Genomic DNA, 21,495 nt, shown 5'->3' on the forward strand with positions numbered 1-21,495 from the left:
AACCAGTCCCTATCCTGAGGTGGGGTTTAAAAGTCACCTCGTTAAAGTAACAGAAGACATCTTTGTCACTCTCTTCACTTAGGACATTCTTAAGGGTTCAGGAGCTCTGTGCCAGGAATGAGGATACAAACCAAATATATGTTATTATAAATCACAATATCACATCCATCCAGAGCCCCTTCCTATTACAGGTCAGTATTACTATCTTAAGGAATAAGGGGACTCTGGCAGATCTAGTCATGAGGACAGCCAGCAACAGGCTCTGTTGTGGGTAATGAGAGTATTTTCATCCCCACTTTCCTTGACCATTTTTAAGCCAAAAGCAGTATAATTTAGGAATAAGTTTATCAGTCTGCATGCATACACACACACAAATGCATGCTGGGATTTTCAATGGTATTTATCCAGTGAACATATAGATTAGTTTGAAGAGAATTGATGTCTTACATCCTGAATCTTCTTACTTATGAACATACCTGCAATTTCTTCTTTATAAACTCATATAAGAGATCTCTCAAGAATGGTTTATAGTTTTTTACATTGAGATTCTTAAAGGGTATTGTGAGACATTTTTTGGTATTATAAATAGTATCTTTTTAAGTCTCTAACTGTAATTGTTGATTCATAGAAATAAAGCCAATTTTGTTGTATTACCTTGTACCAACATCCTTAATATTCCTGATAATTAATCTATAGATTCATTGGTTATTCTACACAGGTACTCATATCATCCGCAACTAATGAAGGTTTTATTTCTTCATTTTCAATTTTTATAACATTTTTCCCTTGCCTTACTATTTTGACTAAGTGTGTAGTACAATTTGGAAGATAAATAAATAATAATAAGCATTTTGTTTCTTATCTCATATCTCATCTCAATGAAAAATAGTTCAACATTTCATAACATTTGCTATAAGCTTTTTGCTAAAAATGTCTATTAGAGTAAGAAAGTTTTCATCTATTCCTACTTAGCTAAGAGTACTTTATCATAAATGATTGCTGAATTTTATCAATGGCTTTCACTGCATATGATTTTCCTGCTTTATTCTGATAAGGAAGTAAATTATATTAATTGTTTTCTATTGTTCAGCCTCTATTCCTAGGATAAATCCAATATGGTTGTGATACATTGTGCTTTTTATATATTGCCGGATTCATGTATTAATAATTTAAGATAGTTGCTTTTCTGTGTATGAATGAAAATCATCCATTACTTTCCTTCCACCTAGTGTTCTTGTTTGGTTTTGGCATTAAGTTTCTGCTGGCCTCATAAAATAAATTGGAAGGTATTTCCAACTTTTCTATTCTCTAAAATATTTTATATAAGGTTTCTCTTATTTCTTACTTGAATATTTGGTAGAATTCATCAGCAAGGTCATCTGAAATTGTTGCTTTCTCTGTGGGAAGATATACGCATAGAAAATACATGTCTAGCATGTAAGAAGCTTGGAAACCACCACTCCATCCTGACAAGTAAAAAGCTGAAAAGACTGAAAAATCAACGATTCTTCTTGTATATGTCAATCTTAAAACTAAACAGCCAGTTATGTTACCAGCAAAATGGATTTATTCAGCAATAAAAGAGGAATTGCCGTTAGGGACAGACAAGCTATAGCAAAAGCCACAGACAAACCCAGGGAACAAAAGGGAAAGAGGGGAGTTGAGAAGGGCTGTTATAAATGAGAAGTCCATTGGAGTAAACTTTTATTGGAAGTGTCATGGCTTTTCATTGGCTGAGTTGTGACAGTCTCTTATTGGCTGGGCTGTTGCCAGGCAGGGAGAAAATCATCGTTCTTCCTGCTGTGGTAGTAAAGTATTGGCCTCTTCCTGCTGGGTCTGCAAGGGGCTGCAGAGTGGTAGGGTGTGAGAATCCCCACTTCTGGCCTCCCAGAATCATTTTAGATGATGATTCCTTTATCCAGTTTCATAGATCCTAAGGGAGGGTAGGACACAGGGCAAATCACTCCAACATGAATTTGGTGAGACACAAACATTCAGACCCCAGAGATCTCTTTTTGCAAAATGATGATTTCAGTCATTGCCTATTTTTCTGTTTGGTGGCTGTTCTGTTTTTTTCTTGTAGGAGTTCCTTATATATTTTTCATTTACATAACTGGATATTCTCCCACTTATGGGCTACTTTTTCATTCCCTTGGTCTATATATTTTTTTAATTTCATTTATTTATTTGGGAGAGAGAGAGAGCACGAGCGGGAGGAGGGGCAGAGGGAGAGGGAGAAGCAGACTCCACACCGAGCAGAGAGCCCAATATAGGACCCTGCGGTCATGACCTGAGCCGAAGGCAGACACTTAAGAGATGGAGCCACCCAGGTGCTCTCCCTTGATATATTTTTGATAAAAAAAAGTTTTAAGTTTTAATATAGTCCAATTTATTTTCTTCTTTTGTGATTAATAAAAAAATCTGCCTACTCCAAAGTCAATAATATGTTCTCCTACATTTTCCTTAAAATATATATAGTTTACCTTCACATTTAGAGGGTTGATCTACCTGGTAATAATTTTTGCATATGGTATGAGATAAGCCCAAGATAAATATATCTTATCCAAATGGCTATGCAATTAATCCAGCACCATTTATTTTAAAGACTCTCTTTTCCCACTACAATGCAGTATTACTTTTTTCAGTTTGTCCTTGTGGGAAGCTTATTTAACTATGGATTGGATTGCTTTAATAAATATAAAACCATAAGGATTTTCTCTTTTTTTTTCCTTGTGTCAATTTAGAATGCATTATCTTTTAAAAGACTGTCCATTTCATCTACATTTTGAAATGTATTGGCATGAAGCTGTTCAAAAATCTTCCCTTATTTTTTAGATCTGCAGAATAATATTAATGTCCACTTCTCATTCTTAATTTTGATTGTTTGTGTTTTTTCTTTTTTCCTTGATCGGTCTCTCTTAGAGTTTATCAATTTAATTAGTCTTTGTAAAGACCTCTCTTTTAGTTTTATTTTCTCAATTATATATTTTTCTTTCATGTCATTAACTTCTGCTCTTTATTATTATCTACCATCTTTTATTTTTCAGTTCTTTTTTAAAAATTTATTTATTTATTTGAGAGACAGAGATTGTGAACATGAGCAGGAGGGGAGAGGGAGAGGGGGAATCTCAAGCAGACTCCACGCTGAGTGCAGAGACCAAGAGTCAGATGCTTAACCAACTGCACCATCCAAGCACTCGTTTTTAGTTCCTTTTTTAAACTTACTGAGGAGGAATGATTAGCTTATCAATTTATCAATCTTTTCTATTTTCTAAAATATACATTCAAGTTATAAAATTGTCTATAAACACTGCTTTAGATCTATGCCATAAGTACTGGCAGTTTCAATATAATGCAATTCAAAATATTTTCTTGTTTCTATCATGGTTGATTTTTTTTTTTAAAGATTTTATTTATTTATTTGAGAGAGAGAGGATGAGAGAGAGCACATGAGAGTGAGGAGGGTCAGAGGGAGAAGCAGACTCCCCGCCGAGCAGGGAGCCCGATGCGGGACTCGATCCCGGGACTCCAGGATCATGACCTGAGCCGAAGGCAGTCACTTAACCAACTGAGCCACCCAGGCGCCCCTATCATGGTTGATTTTTAATCCCATGAGTTATTTAGGAGTATAGTGATTAATTTCTGTATATATGGGAATTTTTAAAGATTTTTTGTTTGTTTGTTTTTGTCTTTGTTTTGTTTGAGGGGGCAGGTTCCTTCTTTTGGTTCGTTTCAACTATGGATCTCCAGCTTAAATCAATTGTGACCAGAAAACATATTCTGTATGATTTCAATCCTTTGAATTTGATGAGTGTTTTACGGGTAATTGCTGTGAAGTGCTCCTTGTGGGAATAAAAATAATGTGCCTTCTACAGAATTACATTCTATGTGTCATTTTATTGTTATGTTTTATATGTGTCAATTAAGTCAAGCATTTTCATATCTTTTCCCCATTTTTCCCAATCAATATTTATATATGTATATATTTTCTACATGTCTTTTTTAAACAATGTAAAACTGAGGGTTTTTTTGTTTTGTTTTGTTTTTGTTTTGCCCAGACAGGTCACTGTCTCTTAATTAGAATACTTAGTCTATTATTTAATTAAATAAACAATGTAAAATTGAGGTTTTATTTAATCTTGCTTTGCATTTTCTATTTGTTCTATTCAGTTTTATATCTTTTTCTCTCTTGCCTTTTTTGGTTTAAGATTATTTTCTATTCTGCCCTCTCAAATTAACTCTATTTATATCTCTTTTACTATGCCTAGGGCTTCCTTGGTATTAGAACATGACCTTGAGTTAATTGTCTCTTCCCAGATAATGCAGCCAGCCACCTTACAACAGCTCCCCCTTCAACTTGTATATGTGCTTTATTAAATTGATTTTAATTATTTACATATTTTAAGCCCCATGAGACAATATATTATTGTCTTATACGTCAATATTCACTTAGATTTATTTGCATATTTTACCACTTCTATTATTTTAACCCAATTTCAGAAACTGGCAATTTCTTGGCCACCCAAACAAACTAAGCTGCTTTACCTCTGATGTATCCTTATACTTAGAGTGAATCCCCTCTGGTTCCAACCCCAGTCATAGGGGATTTACCAGGGCCACCATATTTGATAATACTGGCTTCCAGTTTAATTCTCCATTGACCCAAGAACCTTCCCAAAGATTCAGTCTTGTCAGATACCTATTTTAGTTGGGCAAATACCCAGAGAGCAGGAGCAATTCCAAAAACCAGGCTCTTCTCTCTGGATTTCTCTTTTGTTTGTTTTGTTTTGTTTTTCCAGATATTGGTGCTGTAATTGTTTATTCCTTTCTTAGCTATCTAATGACTTTAAGAAAATGGGGTGCCTGGGTGGCTCAGTCGTTAAGCGGCTACCTTCAGCTCAGGTCATGATCCCAGGGTCCTGAGATAGAGCCCCGTATCGGGCTCCCTGCTCTGTGGGAGTCTGCTCTGCTCTCCCTGCCTGCTTCTCCCTCTACCACTCCCCCTGCTTGTGTTCCCTCTCTCACTGCGTCTCTCTCTGTCAAATAAATAAATAAAATCTTTAAAAAAAATAATGACTTTAAGAAAATGTCATATTTCTTTTCAACTTCTTTGTTATGTTATGAAGGTACTATGCTTCAAGATATTTAGTTTATGGGGCACCTGGGTGACTTGGTGGGTTAAGCATTTGACTCTTGATTTCAACTCAGGTCATGATCTTGGGGTTGTGGGATTGAGCCCTACATCAGGCTCCACGCTGAGCAGGGAGTCTGCTTCTCTCTCTCTCTCTCTCTCTCCCTCTCCCGTTGCCCCTCTCCCACTTGTGTGCACGCTCTCTCTCTCTAAAATATATAGATAAATCTTTTTAAAAAATTTAGTTTACTATTACCAAAAGTCAAAAATTACCTTCTGTAAGCCTTTTTCTCTAAATTAGACTCATTCCCTAAGAATTATTTTGTTTTTCTTTGCACTCCTAAGTACCTGCTTGCACTTAATTGGTGAGAAGTCAATGTTGTTGAATAAATAATTCACCATACTCAAATAGCTCTAAGGAAAATACCATGGTACATAAATAGCACTATCTCAAAGATACGTATGTTTAGAGGTAAGTTTTTATGGAGAAAACATAGTGTTTCTATGGCAGTGTTTTAAAAATCCAAGTGATTATCTGGTATACCAATGAGTAGTCACTGAAGATATTATGAGTAAGAGCTGAAATTTACATTTCTGATGAAGTAGTTCCTGCTAGGGAATTGAGGTGCACTGTACTAAGTGTTAAATTTTATGCTGACATTCCAAATTAGGCAGAAGCAAATTTTTTTTTTCCTTTTTGTGATGGTACCAAGAGTCGATTCACCCGAGGACCAGTTTTGTGCCTACAGATTTGTACTAAGATATAAGGGAAAATGAGTAAAAAGTTAACAAAAAGTTAAAATGGATAAGCACATCTGTTGCAAAATTGACTTACAAATGACAATTTAAATCAAATGGAAATATTTATTGATTCTTCTTACTATATACACCACATAAGGCATTATCCATTGTCTACAGATGCGGGTGGGTATAAAGGGCAAGTATGGCATTACTTCCCAACCCAGCCACTTGTAACCTCTTCTCCCACTCATTCCATTAATATGATTATAGTGGCAGCTGCTCTTTCCCTTCCTTTTCCCCTTTCAACCTTACTTCTTTCCTTCCTTCTTTCCCACCTCCTCCTCCTCTCCTGTCCCTCTCCATTTCCTTTTCCTTCCTCTTCATCTATTTTTATTGTCCCTTGAATATCTAACTATCAGAAAACCACTGGATTCTTACTCTACTCTGGGTTTTGCCACTTGGGCAAGTCTCTGAACATTCATTGTCACAGTTAACTAATTTATAAAATAAAATGATTAGAAAGATAATAATTAATATGTCTTCTTGTTTCAAAAGTCAGTAAGTTTATGACTTCTCCCTGTTCCTGTACTACTCTCTCTCTCCACAATTGTTGGTCTAGTTGTGGGCACATGACCCAAGATGAACAAACGATTCCCTTCTCTGAAACGTTTGGGCTTAGAACCAGACTTAGAGCAGTTAGTAACTTTTTCTAGGGGTCAAATTATAAGGAGAAAATCTTAGCAACTACTTGTAGTTAACTTTGCTGCCAAAGGGAGAAAATTCGAAGAGAAGGAGAAATTTAAATAATTTACATTTAAATAATATAAAAACAATTCTGTAGTTTTTATCAATTTATTCTTATTTATCTCATTCTCAGTGATGCTATATAGGATATACTTAGATTTAGAAGATTAAGTCACAGGATATGCAGACAAATTGGTCTTTTAAAAATCTATTGTATGAGCCAATTTTCTTTTTTTCTTTTTTTTTTTTTAAAGATTTTTTTTTTTTTTTTTTTTATTCATGAGAGACAGAGCGAGAGAGAAAGGCAGAGGGAGAAGCAGGCTCCCAAGGAGCAGGGAGCCCGATGCGGGACTCGATCCCAGGACCCTGAGATCATGACCTGAGCCGAAGGCAGACGTTAACCATCTGAGCCACCCAGGCGCCCGATGAGCCAATTTTCTTAAACCACTTACATATCTTGCTGAAAAATAGAATTTTAGAAAGGGCTCAGATGAAGGATTTAAATAAAGGGATCTGAGCAAGAGTTACTATTTGAAGATCATTTATTATCATGAACTTTACAAATATTACTTGCCATTCATAAAATAGCCCTTAAAGATAAGAATTATTATCTCAGTTTTACACAGGGGGAAATTGAGATTCAGAATGATTAAATCAATTGCCAAATTTATACAGCTAGTAAATCACTGAGCTGGGATTCAGCTTGTTTTGTTATGACTACAGAACCCCAACCTTTTCTATTCTGCAGCACAGAACTGCCTCTCAGGATGTCAATATATGCCTGTACTTCTGCAATTAGTTTATAATCTTCCTGGAAACATGGAAATAAAATAATTCATATATAAGCGTATGTATGAATTAAATTAATATATTAGTAAAATATTTAAAAAAACAAATCCAGGAAAATTTACTTTCCCAAGGATTATACAATAATCTGAGGAGTGTGTATGATTTTATAATCTGTAAATTGTACATTTCTGATGAAAACTAGGTTTAAAATTACGTGTTAATGCACTTCTGTCAATTCTGTGGCAGTTTGCTTGGTGAGGTTTAGATGTCTTAATTACACAATACCATAGGGTTTCTTGGGGCTCTGGGAGATGAGTTTTCATGCCCTCATTGATTTTCAGAGTTGAATGTCCTGAGTCTGCTCTTTTTGAAAAATATGCTAGGAATTTTCACATGTGCCTTATATTCTAAGTTATTACTTAAATTATTGTTAATAAATATAGTTACCATTTACTACATGAATACTCTCAACAACCCTGAAATACAGGGACAGCTATTGTCATGTTATATATAGTAAATTAACATATAGGAAGGTTATCTTGCATGAGACCATACAGCTTTTAAATGGTACAATTAGCTAACAAGTCCAAAGCTGTCTGATTATGAGGTAAAGACGCCACAGTTTCAAACCACTTAGGTCAATGTTGGATCCACAGATTTAGTGAGGTCAACAGAGATTTTTTTCAAAAAAAATATGTCAATACGTTAAACCAAATCCAGTAATTATTCCTGAGAGTATGATCTCAAAATTGTATGTATTACATATTGATTTAAATTATGTACTTCAAAACCTCCTGTAAGACCAATACAATGAAAACATATCCACACAAAAACCTGCACACAAATGTTTATAGCAGTTTCATTCATAATTGCTAAAACTTGGAAGCAACCAAGGTGTTTTTCAATAGACAAGTAAACAAAAATGCATACAGTGGAATATTATTCAACAATAAAAAGAAATGAGCTGTTAAGCCATTAAAAAACATGGAAGAACCTTAAATGCGTATTGCTAAGTGAAAGAAGCCAATCTGAAAAGGCTACATACTCTACGATTCCAACTACCTGACATTCTGGAACAGGCAAAACTATGGAAACAGGAAAAAAGATCAGTGGTTGCCAGAGGTTCAAGGACAGGAGAGGAAGAGGGAAGGAGTTAGTAAATGGAGCACAGAAGATTTTCAGGGCAGTGAAATATTTCTGAGTTATTCTGTAGTTGTGGATACATCTCATCACACATTTGTCACAAATAGTGAACCCAAATGTAAACTATTGACTTCAGCTAACAGTGCATACTAATATTTGCTCATCCACTATAACAAATGAGGCACCTTAATGCCAGATGTTAAAATAGGGAAACTAGAGAGAGTAAGGAACTCTGTCCTTTCCACCCAATTTTTCTATAAAACTAAAACTACTAAAAAAATAGTCTATTAATTTTTAAAAATATAGTGGCTGCTTATGTTGTGGAGATTATGAGTATACACCCACAGAACAAATGGAGACAAAAAAAGACTGTTAGGAAGATACACAAATGGATTCTGCTATTTGAAATAAAATTCCCAAAGAGTATAAGAATCACAAAATAAAAAAAAATTCTTAGATTGCAGTGAAAATGATGATGATTATTAAGTGTTGGAGATAAAGGTGTCCATTATGGGGTTTCATATAAAAGTGTGAGTAAAATTTTCCATGTAATATGAGAGGGAGAAATATGTTATTTCTTAATTATTGTATTGACTAAAAATATGCAGTTTAAATATTGAAGTATAAATAATTTAATAAATCAAGCAAAACATCTAGTTATTAGACTACCTCAGATACATTTAACTGACAAGTACATTTATATTCTTCTTGGGCAGCTTTGCGCAGTGGCAGTATCGTAGCCAATGAGGTTTATCCGAAGCACAATTATTGCTAATTGAAAACTATAATCTTCTTGGGCAAATTAATTTCAGTTGTAAAATTCTCATTGGGAATTTGGAGGTTTACCCAATTTGAGAGACTACATTATATTCAGAAATTTATGGTATTTTTATATTGCTTACCTTATATTGGGCTGCGGATTAGGCACTGTGAGGCATGTAAAAATAATCAAGATACCAAGATATGGTTGCTGCTCTGAATCTCTAAATATGGTCCAATGATAAGAGTTGAATGGAGATAATTCAAGTAATAACTAGTCAGTACTCAATGTTTATAAGCAGTAAGTGTGGAACATGGAATTTATTATGCTAGTCTAAATGAAGGATGAATTGCCTCTGGAGAATTCAGGAAAGTCTACATGGAGAAGACAATATTTCTGATGGGCTTAAATGGATTCAAAAGATGGAGAGGAAAAAAAGTGGAAAGTTCAGATGGAAAGAATTTCCACATAGATGGAGGCACAGAAAAATAGTGTCTAAGGATTGACAGTTGATTCAATGTGGTTAGATCAAAAGAATCTGGATAAAAAGGGAAGAGGAGGATTTTTATGGAGATGGCAGAGAAGGGTTAGTCATGTGGTGCACTGACAAAGCAAGATGAATGAATGTTAGTCCTTCATTCAGTTAGAAATTAATGGGGGAGACACTGAAGATATGGAGAATTTCTGACCAAAAAGTTATATTTTAGAAAAATGAATATAATTTATCTGTTTTGTGATTATGGAATTTATCTTACTGCATTATATTTTTTCCATGTCTATTTGCCTTCTAGCCTATGGGATCCTCAAGGGCAAATGTCATGTCTCACTCATCTTGTTATTTTTAGTACTTAATACATAACTGGTACACAGTGTAAACTCTATAAATGCTTACTAATGAACAGTTGAAGTACTTTTTCTCAGACAGTTTAAAAATACCCTAGAAGTATTGGTTTTAAAATACTCAAATCTGAGTTGATCTTAATTACCATTGATTTGTAGGACAGCCTGAGTTGATACGGAAGAGGCAGTAGAAAGGATGAAAAGGTCATGGTTCAAAGAGACTAACCCCTTAATAAATTAACTACTTGTTCCTCTTTAAACTCCGCATCCTTCCAACATACTGTACCTGATAACCCCGACACTGGAAGTGTCCCTTTTACCTGAAAAGTCTTTGTCACATGTCCCAGACCCTAGAGCCCCTGATGAGATAGTCTGTCTTGCTCTTCCAGGGTTCCTGCTGAAAGTTAGATTTCAACCCTGAAACTCAGGCCAGTGTCTGGAATCCAGCGAGCGATCTGCCTGTAGGTGTTACTCAGGTGGTTCTCCCGGACATCTAAAAGTTGCTACTTAAAGATTTCATCTCCATGCTCTCCCCACTCCCTTTGTTAGGGCACTTGAACGGCTTGCTGGGCCCTGACCTGCCCTTCCTCTCAGCACCTGTCACTCAGTTTCCATCCTCAAGAGCCTGTGCCTCCTATATAGGAAGATTTTGTTCTATGTCTGGTCCCAGACTTCTAGAAATAGCTGAGCCATACAGAAGCTGCTCCCAAAATATGACTAAATATAACATTAAAATAATCTATATTCTTAAATTTAAAAATACACAGGCAATATAACTCTACTTCTCTTTTATTTTATCAAGCTAGCATTGCAATATGATTTATTTTTTTAAATTACAAGTCAGTTGGTTTGAAATCATTTGGGAAATGGGTACTTGAGGCTAATGACTTTTTAAAATATGTTAAGAAATCTTAAAGAAATCAGAGGTATTTCTAATATAACACATTCTGATGTCTGAGAAAAGATATCCTCAGCACTGTATAAACTCAGGTGAAACTTAATATTGTTTATTTATTTTTTTAAAGATTTTATTTATTTATTCATGAGAGAGAGAGAGAGGCAGAGCGAGAAGCAGGCTCCCAAGGAGCAGGGAGCCTGATGCGGGACTCGATCCCAGGACCCTGAGATCATGACCTGAGCCGAAGGCAGACGCTTAACCATCTGAGCCACCCAGGCGCCCAATATTGTTTATTTTTAACATTCCCAATGGTTATTAACTAGCAGAATGTCAGCGTTAGAAGAGACTTTAGAGGTCAGCAGTAATTTCCCTTTTGAATGGGATAAGTACAGAAACCTCATAACCTTTAAAAAATAAAACTACGCGAAGTCCTTCTCCACATTGTGGTACTATGCAATGTATTTGAAAACTCTTACTACCTCTTTTCAATTATCATATGATCTCACTGATATGTGGAATTTAAGAAACAAGGCAGAGTCATAGGGGAAGAGAGGAAAAAATAAAACAAGATGAAACCAGAGAGGGAGACAAACCATAAGAGACTCTTCTTAATCTTAGGAAACAAAATGGAGTTGCTGGAGGGGAGCAGGGTGGGGAATGGGGTAACTGGGTGGTGGACATTGGGGAGGGTATGCATTGTGGTAAGCACTGTGTATTGTGTAAGACTGATGAATCACAGACCTGTACCTGTACCCCTGAAACAAATAATGCATTATATGTTAATTAACTGAATTTAAATGAAAACAAATTTTTAAAAAATAAAAGAAAAAAATATTCCTGTTGCAGCAAATAGAAAGTTTTTCTTGGCATCATTTTCTGGTAGCCTTGTTCCTACCAAAGCCATACCCTAAAAGGAACATCTAGTATTACCCAATAAAAAATAATATTGTAATGAATTATAATAAGTTGTTTTCTCTGTAGTTCAGACTTTCTCCTGCGTCATCCATACCACCACCATCCTTGTCCCCATCTCTGCTGTGGTGTTACCCCAGGAATTGCTTGGTCCCCCTACTGTCTGCCCCCTACATGAGTGAGCATGCTGAGGGTTGCGTCTTTGTTCACCCAGAATCTACTACGGTGATTAGCACACATCATTATCTCAATAAAAACTTTTTAAAAAACTGGATAAAAGAACGAAGGAAGAAAAGATGAATAAACAACAATTTGTATCGACACACACCGAATGTGCATCTGAAATTGAGAAACTTTTCCAAATTGATGATGCTTTTGAAAAATAACCTGATATTCATATTCTTTCTTTTCTTCTGGTATTTTTGTGGTAGAAGTAATGCAAGCCAAGCACTGCCTCCCTTCATGGGTAGTGAATTCCTGCTCATTCTTCTTAGGACAAAAATGTAACAGTTTTTTGAAACCTTTTTTTGTCACTCCCCCAGGCAGCATTTTATTCCTATTCCTGTTTTGACTTATCACATTATATTATCACTTCCTCCTTTAGCATTATCTAAAACCTACATGAAAATTAAATATAAATCTTTTTGCATCATTCCAAGGTTATTCACTGTGCTTTTATAACTATGCATTCAATTTTTCTGCCTTTGATACATTTTTTAAAAATTTTTTTTTAAAGATTTTATTTATTTGCGAGAGAGAGAATGAGAGACAGAAAGCATGAGAGGGAGGAGGGTCAGAGGGAGAAGCAGACTCCCTGCTGAGCAGGGAACCTGATGTGGGACTCGATCCCGGGACTCCAGGATCATGACCTGAGCCGAAGGCAGTGGCTTAACCAACTGAGCCACCCAGGCGCCCTTTGATACATTTTTTAAAGATTCATTTATTTATTAGAGAGAGAGAGAGTCTCCAGCAGACTCCCCACTAAATGTGGAGCCCAATGTGGAGCTCACAATCCTGAGATCATGACCTGAGCCGAAATCAAGAGTCGGACGCTTAACCGACTGAGCCACACAGGTACCCCTCTGCCTTTGACACTTTGTCTATGCTCATAGATATATTTGATGGCCATATATTTATTTCTTATCATCAGTTTCACATCATAGGTAATTAATCTTTTAAATGACTTCTGTTACTTTCACTCTGCCAGTATGAACAAATAGTATTTCAGTGTAATAACAGAAGTCTGAAACCTGTAGTAAATAGATACACTTACAAGTGTATAGCACAGATAATGAATATACTGCTGAGTTTTGATAACTTAATTCATATAATGTCCAGTGGTTTGAACGTCAGTTAATAACAGACAGTCTTAGGCTGACCGAAGGAACAATTTATAGGAAGTAATGAGTATTTTATATTTTAGATAGTACACTCTTGTTTCATTTGTTCTCAGTGTCATTTGAATTAAGTGTACTAGTTTGAACCTATGTGTAACTCAACAAATTCATCTGCTGAAATGTCCAAAACAAGATTCTCTACCTAAAAAATACATGACCAAAGAGAGATACATACTTAGATACATAAATAGATTCATAAAGACATAGGTAGATACATAGATGTTGTATATACATAGATACATAATTCTATCCATCTCGAGAATACTATACTGTGATGAAATGGTAGCTTATTCATATCCAATGAGTTGCGCTTTTTTTTTTTAAATATTGGTCTGTGGTCTAGTAATCCATGGGACAGGCAAGGCCTTATGACCTAAGGATTAAGTTCTTTTTGGTTGAATTACCTCTATCCATCTTCTCATGTCCTCAGGCTTGTGATGTCAACCAGACCTTCACATTACTGATCAATGGAATTTTACTGTCATGTTTCTGGCATGTTTGAGTGAGACTTCAGCCAAACTGTCTTCTGATAGAAACTGACACCAAGATACCGTGTTTGGAAACTTGAGGTTATAAAATCCCATTAGGACTCTTTAGCCATGCTTGGAAATCCTGGATAATTTTCCAAAAAATAAGCCTCTCAGACCACCTTCTGGTGGATCTTCCTTTCTATATTGCTCAGTGCTCATTCTCCCTGACCCCCCCAATTTCTCCTGTTTCCTTACTTCTCTCTCAAAATGTCCATCATGTCTTCTGAAACCCACTTTCTGCAGTAAGCATTCTCCACTCCATCTTCTCAACTACACACCCAATAGCTCTCCAATTGTTTGAGTAAATCGAATCTTAGCATAGATTAGAAGATACTGCTTTGCCTGAATCTTTCTAGAGCAGAAAACAGCAAAATTCCTCTGTAAAGGGCCACATAGTAAATATTTCAGATTTGGTGAGCCATACAGTTTCCATTGTAATTAATCAACTCTGCCATTGTAACAAAACAGCCATAGACAATACAAATGTGAATGAGTGTTGCTGTGTTTCAATGAAACCTCATTTACAAAAACAGGAAGCAGGCCAGATTTTGGGGGTATAGTATGGCGATCCCTGCCCTAGTGTAAAGGGTGCTCATTCAGTCATGCCCCTTGCTTCACAAAAGCAAACAGTCAAGTCAAGAATATTCTAACTTGCCAGTGTGTTGCTCTCCCCTCCTGTGTCAATCATCCTTTACCCCAGTCTCATCACTATCCTCTACCAATTTCTTGGTCACTCCTCAACCTATTTTGAAGAATCTGACAATTCATACTACTCCTCCTAACCCAATGCTTATCCGATGTCTGGAATTTCCTTGGCAACCATTTAATATCCAAATTCCAAAGGCATCACTTTAATATTGCAACATTTAATTCCTTGTTTATCTCAACTTTGATTATCTTAACTTAGAATCCATTTCCTCTACCCTTATTTATGACCAGTAAGTTCATTTGTTTTTGGCCGTGGTGTATACAAAGATTAATAAGAAATGGATCTTTTCCCCCAAGTATCTGAAGTTTAGCAGTGGAACTCTGCAAGCAATCAAATAAATACATTGCAACGTATTTCAATAATAAAGGAACGTGTAAAGGGATGATATGGTAGCAAATGGGAGAACATGATTAACTTTCTTAAGAGGAATCCTTGCAGATGAAGCAACATTTCAGCTGGATCTTGAAGCACAATTTGAAATTGACTAGGTGGAAAAAAGATTTAAAGAACATTCCAGAAAGGCGAAGCACCACATAACAAAGGTGCGGAGACACACATCAGCTTGTGTGAGCTTCCACTGCTAGAGAACAAAAGTGAAAGGGCTGGCAGTGCTAGGAGATGAAACTTTTGACGAGGGACAGATCTTCAAGAATCCTGAATGACTTCCATGCAGTTTGGAAGACAGGCACCTGGAACACAAGTTGGAGAGAGGAAGGATCTAGCAAAGGAGACTATAAAGGTGAAGGAGATCAGACGAGGGGAAGAACCAGATCACAGAGGTGTCTTCCAAGATAAGAGAGAAGAACATTTTAAGAGGGGTGGGAAAGAAAAAAAGTTTTCAGACACAGCAAGAACCAACAGAGCTATTGGATCAGTGGCTTAGGAACAACTTTACTGGAATTTCAGAAGCAGAAATCCATTGATGATTTAGTGGAATAGTTAAAACTATTTTTATGTGTTCTACTTATTTATCAAATATTATATTTTTATATTGACTGGTATCAAAAGCTCTCTATATCAATACAAATAACTCTCTTTTGGGGTCTTATTTTTTAGATGTGCCCTATTTTTAGACTGAAGACCCTGAAGAACAAATAGCTACAGTTTCAATAAACCCTAACAATGATTTTTGATATTAAAATACAATCATCAGTAGCTTTATTTTTCTCATTGCAACATTTGCCTCTGTTTTATGAAAAGAAAAACATTACAAATGCCTTCCTTATTATTACTTGTATCTGTTCTCATGCTTCCTATTCCTATCATATGATTTCACATGATTATAATTAGTTATTTTCTCAGTAGTGATTAAATACTCATTTGCTCTTTCTTTACTCTGCCAAACACATTTCACATTTAACAAAAAATATCCCACTTTAAAAGTCTTGTTAAAATCCAAAGAATTGAGTTTAAACTTTTCTTCCTTGACTTTTCTGATTAAAGTAAATTTATGTTTGTAGAAAAAAAAATGAAATGTTAGTCGTAAATGCTACTTAATTGTTAATACTAGGGGAAAGTAATCATTTTAGGCTAAAACAACCTAATGTTCTTATTTTTTTTAACTTGGCTTTCAAAAATGTTGTAAAAGAACAGAAACATCTAGAAATATGTTCCAGAAATCGTGCACTTTAGACTGAAATTGTTTCTTATTCTGAAATGATGGAAACATTGATGATTGTGCCCATTTTAAGTCTCAGCAGGTCATAAGGTTTCTTTGCAACCATGCAATAATGAATTACTAATTAATAATGAGAACTTGCTTCTTCAGCAACTGCTTGCCCATCCTTAAGAGGTCAATGTAAAATAAAACTTTTCACCCTGGTGAAGGCTGCAGGTTTCTGCACTGAGGATACTTACTAAAAAGTTGTTGTTTGAAATGACTAGACAGTGATCTTTGTGAAATTAAATGGTTGGCTGATTTCATTCCGTTTCCTTTTGCTTAGGAGGTTACCTGAGGGTGACAGGGAGACTTCTCTGGAGCTGCATTTATTTTTACAACAATCTGAAAGAGTTGAATCTGTGGGCAAGTCATGACATTTATTGAGCATGAAGATTTAACAGTGCTGTGAAACAGGGGCAGGATTCCTACCCACGTGGAGCAAGAATTACAGTATCAATGGCAGAACAATATATACACATGAAATTAGCTAAAAACATTTCATTGCAGGGGGTCTCATACCAGGAATATTAGGAATATCATCATCTCTCAACCTTTAGTGATATCTAATCATCTGATACATTGTTAGGAAATAAGTTTAATTAACAGATAATATGTTAAACTAGATTTGTATCTGCAGCCTGAGTGTGGAAACCACGAGAAACTATCTATAAATGTCTATCTGCCTTGTTTCCAATCATGAGGGAATTTCCTCTTTCTGTGTCCCTTTGGAGTCCCAGTCTTGAAATCCAAGTACATACTTCTGCATTCTAATGTCCATTTGGAGAACTTTGCTTTTGATACTCACCCCTCCTTTCCTCGTGTCCTCCACCTTCATTTTCACCACGGACAAGTAAGTGGTAGTTGTTTTAAAATGGCCCCAAATCCCTAGCCACTCTTTCTTTGAGAGGTGGAATTTCTTTCTCTACCTGTTTAGTTTAGGCTGGTCCAATGACTTGTTTTGACCAACTGAATAAGGCAATAGAAACCCAGTGTGGACATTAATATGGAATCTTACGGGATCTGTAGCTTATACTTTTGAGTGCCTGGACACTCTTGGAACCCAGCCACCATGCTGTGAGAAGCCCAGACCATGTGGAAGAGGTCATGACTCTGGTCAGCAGCCCCTTCTCCACATGAGATCTGAGACAACAGCCATACCAACTGCAGTCATTTAAGTGACCCGTCTTGGAAATTCTAGTTCAGCAGAGCTTCCAGATGACTGCAGAACCAGCTAACATCTGGTCTAATATGGTGGCAGGACCATACAGCAGAGCCCAGTTAACACAAAATAGAGAAAAGGAATTAAAAGTCATTTTAAGCTACTAAGTGTTGGGTAGTGTGCAACATAGCAATACATAACTGAAACACTAACTGAATTATTATCTGAGTCGCATGCTTATTAAATTTCCTATGGATGCTTGCTTACTGAAATTTAAGGGTGTTTTGTTTGTTTGTTTAAGAGATTTATTTGATGAGAAAGCATGGACTTAGAAATCAATGAGATCTGGTTTAAATAAAGACTTTACTTCTTAATGTAACTGCATGACTTTGGGCCACGTACTAAATTTTCCTAAGCCTCATCTTTCCCTTCTGCAAAAAAAAAAAAAAAAAAAAAAAAAAAGGGTAAATAACACCGACTTCTTAACAGTTATTGTAACAATTAAGTAAAACAATGTGTACCAAAAAAATCTTACCTCCGTTCACCATCCATGATCCATGATCCATCCATAAGCACTTATAAATATCAGTCTCTTCCTCATTGACTGTATCCATATTAGAGCCATGTATTTATTGATTTTTCTTTCTCTAACTCTCAGCTTTACATATTTCCATCTTGTTACTGCTCAAAAGACTAAAAAAAAGGCAAACATCAAAAACACACTGACAGACAAGCTAATAAACAAATGATTCTGCTTGGTGTTTGGAAGTGGCCTGGGCTGTCCCTCCAAGTTCTCTTTCAAATTGTGGCAACTCTTAGCACAGGTACCTTCCACTGGAATAAAACTGAGTTGCCAGGCTTTTTATAGTCTGACATGGGAGAGTGTGGCTGCAAATGACACTTTTCACCTTCCTCAACACTACTAGCTTGCCATTCCTTACATGCCTCCATCCTCCAAACCACACTCTTGACTTCACTGGTGATTGAAAATGCCCTTGGTAATTTGATAATCCAAATCATTGCTCCTGCCAGTTTCTCCTTTTGAAAATGTATTGTCCCTCTGCTTACCACGACTCTTCTCACAAAACATTCTACCGTTGTATATATTTTGAAATCTGGTGTAATTATCCACCTGCTTCAGGAAGCTTACAAAATAGAGTCTGTTTCATCATAATCTCTTCTATCTTTGAATTCGAAGAATTTAGATTCCACAAATCAGGTGGGACAATTTGAATAAGGTACTGTCTTGGGATATGTCTTCTGTTTTTGTGTTATTACATAACTGTTCTCTGAATATTGTTATCTATTCAGCCAGATTGAAAGCTTCTTGAGAGCAAAGTCTAACACTTCCCAAATGGGTGATATTGAGCAAGTTACTCAAGCTCTTAAAACCTGGAAAATAGGGGCTATAAATCCATTCTCTGCAAGTTACTTGAATTTAATGAGATAAACACATAAAATGCATGGTTTAGCACATAATTATGTTCAATATAAGCCAGTTAATTTTTATGTGCAGTTTTGGAATATGCCTAGGCATTGGGTGGAAAGACACGATGTTTGACTGAGTCCTTGATGTGCTCATAAAGTAAATTAGAAAATACTGTTGCCAGGGCTTACATGATGTGTATGAAAAACAGGTAACAAATATATAGTTGATACATGGAGCACCAAATTAATTTTTTAGTCCATTGATTTTCTTTCAGGAATATTCTGATAAAGTCAAACACCCTCTGGACTTGGAACCTTCAGCTGTTGAAAACTTAAACCTAATTGTTTTAGTCCAGCACAGGATATAAAATCGCATGAATGAGAATGATGTTTAGCTCTCGGATACAGGCCTAAAATAAGGATTCTGGGCAAGTGAAGACAACAGGAAGGCACCACCTGGTTTTGATTCACTTCAGCCAAAAAAACAGTGTTTGAACAAGAATACGTCCCTGGTCTTCATCTCTTCTCAGGTGGCTTTTCAATAACTAATAAGAGGGGACTATCTGTTATATCTCTAGGTACAAGGATTCCAATTCTAGGAGCAGAGAGCATGGCGTAGATACCATGATGGATGATGAGGAAAACAATGCCATTGTCCACGATTGGTCCAAACCCCCATGTAAAGATCTCCAGGGATTCCTGTCGATCGCACAAAGCCGAGTTTCTTAAGTTTGCCGAGCAAGGGACAGCACACTAGCAAGGGTATCCCTAGTTCTCAAGAGTGAAAATTTAGGGAGAGGTACTTCTAGAATTGGGGTTGGGGGACAATAGGTAGATGTAGTGATTTTAGAGCAGAAGTTAGTAAGCATGGTCTGGGCCCGAGCTGGTCAGAATTTATAAACAAGACAAATCAGTGAGACAGTCATGGTCTTCTCTTTGAAAAACATGAGTTCTGACTTAGGATAAACCAGTTCATCTGTGGTCTTATCTTGGAACACATGGGTCCAAATGGGGTGATGTAAAAGCAGTTTGGGCTTACGTAGTGTATGCTGCATGCCACAATTTAATATAGTCTGTTATGCAAGTCATACTATGTTTTGTAAATTGTCACTTCTATTTTAACTTTTCAGAATGTACATAATAAGCTCTTAAAAGAGACCTTCAAACTCACTACAGTGGTGGATTTCTAACAAGGAAGAATGAGGAAAACAATATTTTCGTGTTTGAAGGGAAGATTCCAAACTTCTGAGTGAAAAGCCAATGTTGTTATTACTACTACACTCATTCTATCCAAGTGGCTTACTGAAGAAATACTTGAGAAAAATACATCAGACACTGGAAAAGTGAGGGTAATTTCCATTTCTAGACTATATCAGACAGATTTTCACATAAGACATATTGCCAGGAACATCTGGCAGTGTGAATGATCCAGACAGAGTTTATCAGCCTGTTTCCTAAAAATGTCATCAGAATGACTGGAAATGTGGGCACATTTGTCTTTGAATCTGAGGAAGGTATCGTGAGCATCCCAGAATATGACGGAACCAATGACATACCATTTGAGGAGCAAAATAAATGATTTTTTGTTTTGTTTTGTTTTGTTTTGTTTTTGTCCTGATGCACTGGCAAGGAGAGCTTGAAATATTGGAGGGAGGAGGTAAGACAGCAAATAGATGTAGCAAATATCAGGGAATCCCTTAATTCTCTAATAAACAAATATCTCTGAGGACACGGTGCTGTAAAAACCAGCTTTGTTATCCGAATCATATTAAAGAAAAATAATGGCCCAATCTCTCTATTAAAATAACACTGTTGGGGTAAAAACAAATTTTTTTCCTAAGTAATTAAGTATACTTGGCCATACGCATTTGAATAAACATAATACTTGCTGGTTTCATACACTAATAAAAACAAAGAACAGTGTTTAGAACTAAGCCCCACACAGAGGCAACTGAAATCAGTTACAGTTCCTAATCACAGCAGATGCAAAGATCTATTATGGTAGTTTATTTAATGAAGGGAATAACCACTATTTGATGTGAATAACTATTTAAAATTTTTTTTTCTCCATGGCCAAGTGAACTTGTGTTAAAAGTGTCATAATGACTCGGGTACTCTTTAGAGTTTACAATTCATTCTTGTATATATTTTTAATTAGCAATAATCGCGCCTCGGATAAACCTCATTGGCTACGATACTGCCACTGAGCAAAACTCTTGTATATATTTTTAAAAGGTCGATCCTCATTAATAGCCCCATGGGCCATCAGAATCACCTCTGTGTTAATGAAGAATATTTTAATTTTAAGAAATGCAACTCAAACTACTTTAAGAGAAAAAGGAAGATAACTGGTTCATATAACTAGAAAGTTTAAGGGTGATAGCTGCTTCAGGCATGGCTGGATCCGGGGACTTAATAGAGATACAACTCTCCTCTCCTTCCCTTTACAGCGCTTTCTTTTGCATTGTGGCTTCATGTTCACGTTCTATTAGGTAATCAGATGTATTGCCACTTCAGCAGCCCTTCGTCTATGTTACAGCTTCCCATCAAAAGATAGAGAACCCTTTTTCTCTGACATGTTCATATCAAATTTCACGGTAAGTCTCTGCGTGGCCTTGCTTGGATCAAGTTCTCATCTCTGAACCAATCACTAC

The 21,495-nt window shown here is 36.1% G+C and overlaps 2 non-coding genes across 2 annotated transcripts; one reads left to right on the forward strand and one right to left on the reverse strand.

The window, feature by feature from the left end:
* The first annotated feature begins 9,262 nt into the window (after window positions 1–9,262).
* Window positions 9,263–9,399, forward strand: LOC123326358. The gene has a single exon (XR_006541050.1). It is a non-coding gene; the product is annotated as a U4 spliceosomal RNA (small nuclear RNA).
* An 11,517-nt stretch (window positions 9,400–20,916) lies between these two features.
* Window positions 20,917–21,056, reverse strand: LOC123326360. Its single transcript, XR_006541052.1, has one exon. It is a non-coding gene; the product is annotated as a U4 spliceosomal RNA (small nuclear RNA).
* Window positions 21,057–21,495: the final 439 nt, after the last annotated feature.

The sequence above is a fragment of the Neomonachus schauinslandi genome, chromosome 11 (genome assembly GCF_002201575.2).
Source record: "Neomonachus schauinslandi chromosome 11, ASM220157v2, whole genome shotgun sequence".
Classification (NCBI taxonomy): domain Eukaryota; kingdom Metazoa; phylum Chordata; class Mammalia; order Carnivora; family Phocidae; genus Neomonachus; species Neomonachus schauinslandi.